The sequence below is a fragment of the Mirounga angustirostris genome, unplaced genomic scaffold, assembly GCF_029215605.1.
Source record: "Mirounga angustirostris isolate CCGP_5_RB_7025 unplaced genomic scaffold, mMirAng1.0.hap1 SCAF_9, whole genome shotgun sequence".
NCBI classification, from domain to species: domain Eukaryota; kingdom Metazoa; phylum Chordata; class Mammalia; order Carnivora; family Phocidae; genus Mirounga; species Mirounga angustirostris.
Window position 1 is genome coordinate 82,973,229 of NW_026991717.1, and position 9,798 is coordinate 82,983,026.

The window sequence follows — 9,798 nt, forward strand, 5'->3', positions numbered from 1 at the left end:
GAAAAGAGGCCACTTTTTACTTTACATGTTCCTATATTCTTTAGCTTTTCTTAAAAGCACGTAACACAATGGTGATCATTTATATAGTAGAGGGAGAGGACAGAAAGTTTGAAGTTTTTAGAAAAATATGGGTAAACAATAGCCAAACTATGGAAAGAGCCCAGATGTCCAATGACAGATGAATGGATAAAGAAGATGTGGTATATATATACAAAGGAATATTATGCAGCCATAAAAAAATGAAATCTTGCCATTTGCCAATGACATGGATGGAACTAGAGAGTGTTATGCTAAGCGAAATAAGTCAATCAGAGAAAGACAAGTATCATATGATCTCACTCATATCTGGAATTTAAGAAACAAAACAGAGGATCATAGGGGTAGGGAGGGAAAAATAAAACAAGACGAAATTGGAGAGGGAGACAAACCATAGAGACTCTTAATCATAGGAAACAAACTGAGGATTGCTGGAGGGGGAGGAGGAGGGATGGGGTAACTGGGTGATGGACATTAAGGAGGGCGCGTGATGTAATGAGCACTGGGTATGATAAGACTGATGAATCACTGACCCCTACCTCTGAAACTAATAATACACTATATGTTAATTAACTGAATTTAAATTTAAAAAAAAAGAAAAACATGGGTAAAATAAGTGTATGTCCTACAATCTGTTATCCTTCAAATTATTCTCATTTTAACTACGTCGCTCCAGCCATTTTGTTCTAGGTCTCTAAGTGATCCAGGACAAACTTACAGTTCATAACTGTATGACTCCTTGACTATGCCTGTTTACATGAACAATCCTTTCCATATCTATTTCTAGGTCCACAAGGGTAAGTCTTGAGTAATAGGAATTTTGGATACCTAAAAACTCCCATTCCTCCAACACATAAAGTAGCTAAAGCTTTTAATGTGGCATAAATTAATATCCAGGGATGGTATGAAAACGACACTCATGGGTGATGTGGAAAGTGGAGAGTGTCCTTTTTTTACCTTCAGTGGAGTGCTGCTGACCCAATGACAGTGGGAGAAAAGTTGACACGAAATAGAGAGGGATTCCTGGCCCCGCTGCCCCAGTCGGTGGGAGCCATGGACCTTAGGGCATCCCCATCACAAGTCTGTGAGTTTCCTTAACTCTCCCAGCACCCCACGGAGACTATCTCACCTGCCCTCTCCACCCTTTACCACTGAGGTGCGGCGGAGGTGGGGGGAGGCAAGTTCACCCCTGAGGTGAGAGAGGGGCCAGCCAGAACACATTGGCACAACATTTGTTTGAAACCCCACTCTAAATTGGCATTCTACTCAAAACCGTCTATCTGCATTTGTTTCTCTTTTTTTAGATTTTATTTACTTATTTGAGAGAAAGCACAACGGAGAGGGGCAGAGGCAGAGGGAGAAACAGACTCCCTGCCGAGCAGGGAGCTGATACGGGGCTCAATCTCAGGACCCCGAGATCACGACCTGAGCCAAGGCAGCAGGTAGACACTTAACTGACTGAGCCACCCAGGCACCCCTGCATTTGCTTCAATATAAAAGTATACGAGTATTTTCCCCCAAAATCTCCCAAATAAATCCTCTGTTCCGGGAAGATGGAACCTGTGTAGATGGTGGTTTCTAGTACCCCCAGCAACACACACACCAACTGAGATTTGAGTTGAAAACCTAACGGCAGCCTGTCCTACCTCACCTTCAGCTCAGACTTGATTATCAAAGTCTCCAGGCCATTCCAGGACTCCAGGATTCCTAGGCTTCAGTCAACCACGCACACCATCCCCCCAACACATGGCTGTCCTTATCACTCTTTTTTCTACTCAGAAAGCATAGGGGTCCTCTTATTTCCTTCTGCATTTGGCACAATCTCCTTTGTCGTGTTTTCCTGAATCTCCAGTTGGACTGCACCCTCCTGGGTCCTCTAGTGCCCACACCTGCTGGTGGTCCCACACTCACAAATGGCCTCTCCACGTATAAACACTACCTGCTTGCTCCCACCTTTACGCCTGGAATTTCTTTCCCACTCACCTCTAAACGTCCAACTCATGTTCTTCCAGGCCCAGCTTAAGTTTCCCTTCTCAAATGTAATAATTCCCTGCTCTTCAAGAATGAGGTGACAGCGGCAGTCTATGCTAACTAACAGTTTGGCTGGTCGCTTGATTTTTTTCTTGATTTTGGGTCATGCCTTAGCTCTGGTCCCTAAGCCTCCTCTGAAACCATCCCAGTGGCGTGTTTCCTTCTCCCACTCCCCCAACGCCATGCCAAGTCCCTGTCTTGGTCCCTGTCTACCTTGTCCCTCCAGGCCTTCCAATGATCCTGGCCCTGAACCCCAGCCCCATCCTGCTTTCATGTCAGTCCTCCCTGATGCCCACCTATTGCTGCTGCCTGGGACCAGGGGGTCCTGCCCCCTGGCAGGGCACCCTCATGTAGCCTCTTCGTGGTGGGCTCTGGGTTCCAACCTTCCCAGGCAGAGAGAACACTGGTTACTACATTTCTGAATCCTGGACACCTCAACCAAATGAATTAAACTTATGCTGTTTCCAGGTACGTGAATTACGGCAACTCAAAGATGGGCCTATGGAGCCTCTGTTAAAAGAGCATGCAGTGGCTTTTTCCGCCATCTTGGGGTCTGAGGAGGCCTGCTGGGAACAGGACTCCTATAACGCCAAATAATGTCTGGAAGGCTGTGGTCCAAGGCCATTTTTGCTGGCTATAAGCGGGGTCTCCGGAACCGGAGGGAGCACATAGTTCTTCTTAAAATCGAAGGTGTTTATGCTCGAGATGAAACCGAATTCTATCTAGGCAAGAGATGTGCTTTGTGTACAAAGCAAAGAACACCACAGTGACTCCTGGTGGCAAACCAAACAAAACCAGAGTAATCTGGGGAAAAGTAACTCGTGCTCATGGAAACAGTGGCATGGTTCGTGCCAAATTCCGAAGCAACCTTCCTGCTAAAGCCATTGGCCACAGAATCCATGTGATGCTGTACCCTTCAAGGATTTAAATTTAATGAAAAGTAAATAAAGGTGTAGATTTGTAAAAAAAAAAAGAGCACACAGTGTACTGGAGAAAACAGTCCAGAAGAGGCAGTGATTTTTCCTGCCTGCCATGTGAGGGTGTCAGTAAAGCAGAAGGGGCAATACTTGACCTGGGCCTCAAAGGGTGTGTTATGATTCCCCAGAATGAAGTTGGAAAATGGGGGGCTGGAGGAAACATGTGGGGACAGTCCAGACAGAAGAACCTGCCTGAGCCAGAGGCATTGAAAACATGAAAGGCCCAAGCCTCTTCAAAATACCAAACATACTAGCTCAGTTCAAGACTGAGTTTGCACTAAATCTTTCCAGTTATGATATGTTTTCCCAGTTCCAGATAAAAGAAAACATTTTAAAGAACAGGGCAGAGCTTGGGCATGTTCTCTTGCAAATCCTTACTGGGGGGTAATAAACCTTATCCTTTGAAAGTAGATCGTTTGTTGTAAATATCCCAAAGTCAATTAAAGGATGACCTAATGATTCATGTGGGTTACCAAACTGGTTCATGCACTATGGAATGAGTAAAAAGTAGACTAAATGAGTCATCTTTATGCTCTATAGACTGAGTAAAAAAGGAAGGACACTGATCTTGGCCCGTGAAAGGTCTCAGAAGGCAATTCTTTTAAAGATTTATTTATTTTAGAGAGAGAGCGCGTGTGCACATGAGAGGGAGGGGTGGGGAGAGAGGGAGAGGGAGAGAGAGACTCTCAAGCAGACTCTCCACGGAGCACAGAGCCCAACGACGCAGGGCTCCATCCCAAGACTCCGAGATCATGACACTCAGTCATCTGTTCCACCCAGGCACCCCGCAGAAGGCAATTTTAAAAGTTAGTGACAAAGCAAGAAATATAGGAATTTTCTTAGGTACTCCCTCTGCTTCTACCTTCACCTTAAATTACTGACCGAATGGCGCCTGGGTGGCTCAGTTAGTTAAGCATCTGCCTTCGGCTCAGGTCATGATCCCAGGGTCCCGGGATCGAGCCCCACATCGGGCTCCCTGCTCAGTGCGGGGCCTGCTTCTCCCTCTCCCTCTGCTTCTCCCCCTGCTCATATTCTCTCTCTCTCTATCTCTCTCTCTCTATCTCTATCTCTGTGTCTCAAATGAATAAATTAAAAAAAACTTAAAAAATAAAATAAAATAAAATAAAATAAATTACTGACCGAGCCAAGATCTGTAATCTTTTCCCTGACCACTGAAAGATTCCGTTGTCCTGGCTACCTCATTCCTTTCCTTCGAGTCCCTAACTTAGGTTAGCCATTGATTCTCACCTGGATAAACCAAAGGTGCAACATGATTAACATGTTTTCTGGTTGGGTAGAAGGTAGGGGAAGTCAGGTCATCATTTTCTATATTGAAAAATGTTGGGGCGCCCGGCTGGCTCAGTCAGTGGAGCATGAGACTCTTTTTTTTTTTAAGATTTTATTTATTTTGGGGCGCCTGGGTGGCTCAGTTGGTTAAGCGACTGCCTTTGGCTCAGGTCATGATCCTGGAGTCCCAGGATCGAGTCCCGCATCGGGCTCCCTGCTCGGCAGGGAGTCTGCTTCTCCCTCTGACCCTCCTGACCCTCCCCCCTCTCATGCTCTCTGTCTCTCATTCTCTCTCTCACATAAATAAATAAAATCTTTTAAAAAAAAAGATTTTATTTATTTTTGTGAGAGAGAGAGAGAGAATGCATGTGAGCATGAGCAGGGGCAAGGGCAGAGGGAGAAGCAGACTCCCTGCTGAGCAAGGAACCTGATGCGGGACTCAATCCCAGGACCCTGGGATCATGACCTGAGCCAAAGGCACTTAACCAACTGAGCCACCCAGGCACCCAGAGCATGAGACTCTTGATCTCAGGGTTGTGAGTTCAAGCCCCATGCTGAGTTTAGAGATTACTTTTAAAAAATTTTTTAATTTTTAAGATTTTTCTTTTATTTATTTATTTGACATAGAGAGCACAAGCAGGCAGAGCAGGCAGAGGGAGAAACAGGCTCCCCACTGAGAAGGGAGCCCGATGCAGGGCCTGATCCCAGGACCCCGGGATCATGACCTGAGCCGAAGGTAGACGCTGAATGACTGAGCCACCCAGGCGCCCCAAAAATTTTTAATTTTTTTTAATGTGTAGGGGTGCCTGGGTGGTGCAGACGGTTAAGTGACTGATTTTTGATTTTGGCTCAGGTGGTGATCTCAGGGTCGTGAGATCGAGCTCCATATCGAGCTCAGCATGGGTCTGCTTGAGATTCTCTCTCCTTCTCCCTCTGCTCCTCCCACTTGTACTTTCTGTCTCTGTCTCTCTCTCTCAAATAAATAAATCTTAAAAAATAATGTTTAGGGGCGCCTGGATGGCTCAGTCATTAAGCATCTGCCTTCGGCTCAGGTCATGATCCCGGGGTCCTGGGATCGAGCCCCACATCGGGCTCCCTGCTTGGCGGGAAGCCTGCTTCTCCCTCTCCCACTCCCCCTGCTTGTGTTCCCTCTCTCGCTGTGTCTCTCTCTCTCTCTGTCAAATAAATAAATAAAATCTAAAAAATAAATAAATAAATAATGTTTAACTGTGACGTTCTTGCAGGACACATGGAACCGCAGGCTACATTTTACCATGCACATCAACAGTTCACATACTGGAGAATTCTAACACCCTTGTCAGAGTCACAAAAGTATTTCACCCCCCCAGGAATCTGGGGAGGCAGTGCATAGCATATTCCCTCGGGCACCTCCCACAGTGTCACCCAACTTTGTGCAGATGAGCAGCAGTAGCCTCCATACCTCATCCCCCTCTCTTGTCCCCGAACCCAGTCCTTCCTCCTCACTACTGCAGGAGTGAGCTTTCTAAGAATCATTCCAGGATTCTTCATTATCTCAGCGTGACGGGCAAGGCTCTCCTGGGCCCTGTTTCTCCCCAACATACTGAAGGAGTACAACTCTTTGTGGAACACACCCTCTCACTCCCTTGTGCCTACATAAAAGCACTGTTATTCCTTCTGCCAGGAAACACGTGAGTCCCCACTCCCTTGCATCCTGCTGAACTCCAGTTCACATTTCAAGGGTCAGCTCCACAGTCTCCTCCTTCATGGTGCCTCTCTATCTCCTTCAGACCCCAAGCAGCCCTCCCCCCTCACACCCACCACAATGACACAGCACCTAGCTCACCCCTCCCCTGGAGCACCTACTATCTACATTGTCACTGTCGCTGCACTGTCATGGTCGCCCCACCATTCGGTGAGCTCCTGACAGATCAGCCCTAGACCTTTTCATCTTTTTTTTTTTTTAAGATTTTATTTATCTATTTGAGAGAGTGAGAGGGCACAGGTTGGGGGAGAGGGGCAGGCAGAGAGGGAGAGGCAGGCTCCCCAGATGCGGGGCTTGATCCCAAGACCCTGAGATCATGACCTGAGCCAAAGGCAGATGCTTAACCCACTAGCCACCCAGGCGCCCCCCCCCACAGGCCTTTTCATCTTTATGTCCCCTGCAATGCCTGGGACAAAACACATTCTCAACAAATGTTTGTTGACAGAATAAACAAAAGAATGAAGAGCTCTTAAAATATTTTACCAACAATAGCATCAGGAAAATAAGCACACAGTTTCACAAAGTCACTGCTATTAAGAATAAAATTAGGGGCGCCTGGGTGGCTCAGTCGTTAAGCATCTGCCTTCGGCTCAGGTCATGATCCCGGGGTCCTGGGATGGAGCCTTCATCGGGCTCCCTGCTCCGCGGGAGGTCTGCTTCTCCTTCTCCTACTCCCCCTGCTTGTATTCCCTCTCTCACTGTCTCTCTCTCTGTCAGATAAATAAAATAAAATCTTAAAAAAAAAATTAAAGAAAAAAAGAATAAAATTAATTTTTAAAAATAGTGGCATACTGGGACGCCTGGGTGGCTCAGTCGGTTAAGCGTCTGCCTTCAGCTCAGGTCGTGATCCCAGGGTCCTGGGATCGAGCCCTGCATCAGGGTCCTTGCTCAGTGGGGAGCCTGCTTCTCCCTCTCCCTCTGCCTGCCACTCCCCCTGCTCATGTGCTCTCTTTCTCTCTCTCTCTGACAAATAAATAAATAAATAAATCTTAAAAAAAAAAAAAGTAAAGGGGCGCCTGGGTGGCTCAGTTGTTAAGCGTCTGCCTTCAGCTCAGGTCATGATCTCGGGGTCCTGGGATCGAGCCCCGCATCGGGCTCCCTGCTCGGCGGGAAGCCTGCTTCTCCCTCTTCCACTCCCCCTGCTTGTGTTCCCTCTCTCGCTGTGTCTCTGTCAAATAAATAAACAAAAAATCTAAAAAATACATTTAAAAAATAAAATAAAATAAAAAATAAAATAAAGTAAAAATAAAAATAGAGGCATATTTTACTTACACTGGATCTTGCAAAGGAAAAGTCATTTTTTTTAATACAAAGGTTTCAGTGATACCATCCCCTGACTTAAAAAATATTAAAAATGTGTCATACTTAAACACCTAATAGTCACGACTAATGAAGCCAGAAATTATCATCTTCTTCTTTCTGTTCCAGCCTGGGATAAAGATAGAAATCAGAAGGTATGAAAATCTGATGACTAGCAAGGAGCTGTTTGGAAGAAAAAAAAGTGTCTGATTTACTGATATCATTCTAAGTACTTAATTGGATATGCATCAAACCAACAAACTGGAAGATTTTCGCCTTCTCTGTCAGCTTTTTCCTTCCTCCTGCGCAGGTCAGCCCAGCCAAAAGCTCATTTAATGAACTTCATCAATGTGCTGGGCAGGCACTGTGCTACAGTCCGGTCTGAGAGATGCTTCCCGGATATAACTGCTCTGATGATGCAGGGTTACTTGGGAGCCACCGGGACCCAGATGGGAGGCACCCAGTCCAGCAAGGAGCACCACCCATTCTCCAAGGAGCTCATTTTGTCACTTTATTAAATCATCAGTAGGCTGCCCTAGACTTCATACTTACTGCTTCCACGGAACTTGCATTTTTTTCAAGATGACCCCAAACAACCCTTTATGAACAGAATTCAGCTGTTTTCCCCAGCTTGACCAACGTTCTATCCTAGCACTTCCCATTCCAACCAAGAGAATCTTGCCATTCCCTAAGCACAGTCTGCTCATTCCCAAATTAGTGCTCTATAAATGCCATCCTCTAGAAAGCATCTCCCTCAGGCAATCCAATGTATTCTCCTCCTGTAAGTCAGTGGTTCTCATCCAGGGGTGATTTTGCTGCCCAGGGAATATTTGATAATATCTGGAGACATTTTTGGTTGTCAGAACTAAGGGCCGCTACTGACATCTCGTTGCTACTTGATAGAGGCCAGGGACGCTACGAAATATCCTACAGTGCACAGGACAGCCCCCCCACACAAAGAATCATCTGGCCCCAAAGTACCAGTGGTACCCAGATTGAGAAATCCTGCTTTAAGTTAGTCTATTTCAATTCAGAAATATTCCCAAATCAACCATAGCCAACCCTGATTATGCCTTTGCTCTCCACTACCTCAGAATGCATAGAGTGCTTATATTAGCTCAGATATGATGATAAGAATCATAGAGTCTCGGGGCGCCTGGGTGGCTCAGTTGTTGAGCGTCTGCCTTTGGCTCAGGTCATGATCCCGGGGTTCTGGGATCGAGCCCCGCATCAGGCTCCCTGCTCTGTGGGAAGCCTGCTTCTCCCTCTCCCACTCCCCCTGCTTGTGTTCCCTCTCTCACTGTGTCTCTCTCTGTCAAATAAATAAAATCTTAAAAAAAAAAAAAGAATCATAGAGTCTCAAGATCAGATACGACTTAAAAGTCACATAGTCTAACCACTTCCTTACCAACTTTGCCTCATGAGCCTCTTTTGCATGTGAAAACCTTGTCTTTCTTCAACTAGATTATAAGCAGTTCCATTAAATCCTTCTATGTTCATGCACTCTGCAAACATTTATTGAGCACCTGCTCTGTACCAAGCAGTATCCTAGGCACTGGGGAATACAGTGATAAACAGACATTATTTCTACCCTTGTGGATCTTAAATTTAGTGCGATAGACATATTTTTTAAAATCATGTAACTTCCGCTGTAATAAATGTTCTAATAGGAAGAACATGGTCTACCTGATAACAGAGGCACCTAAACTGATCCAGGGCATCAGACAAAGCTTCTCTGAGGATGGGACTTTCAAACACACATTAGGTACCCCACCAAAAAGGAGAATTACAGACCAATATCCCTGATGAACATGGATGCCAAAATTCCACCAAGATACTAGCCAATAGGATCCAACAGTACATTAAAAGGATTATTCACCATGAACAAGTGGGATTTATTCCTGGGCTGCAAGGGTGGTTCAACATCCACAAATCGATCAATGTGATACACCACATTAATAAAAGAAAGGACAAGAACCATATGATCCTCTTAACAGATGCCAAAAAAGCATTTGACAAAGTACCATATCCTTTCTTGATTAAAACTCTTCACAGTGTAGGAATAGAGGGAACATACCTCAATATCATAAAAGCCATATACGAAAAGTCCACAGTGAATATCATTCTCAATGGGGAAAAACTGAGAGCCTTTTCCCCTAAGGTCAGGAACACGGCTGGGATGTCCACTCTCAGCACTGTTTTTTTGTTTTTTGTTTTGTTTTTAAAGATTTTATTTACTTGAGAGAGAGAGCAGAGAGGGAGAAGCAGACCCCCACTGAGCTAAAATTAACCACTCAGGAAACGACAGATGTTGGCAGGGATGCGGAGAAAGGGGAGCCCTCCTACACTGTTGGTGGGAATGCAAGCTGGTGCAGCCACTCTGGAAAACAGTATGGAGGTTCCTCAAAAAGTTGAAAATAGAGC

The 9,798-nt window shown here is 45.6% G+C and overlaps 1 pseudogene; it reads left to right on the forward strand.

Moving 5' to 3' along the window:
* Window positions 1–2,606: 2,606 nt before the first annotated feature.
* On the forward strand, window positions 2,607–3,040 carry LOC123862413 (large ribosomal subunit protein eL33-like; annotated as a pseudogene).
* The last annotated feature ends 6,758 nt before the right edge of the window (window positions 3,041–9,798 follow it).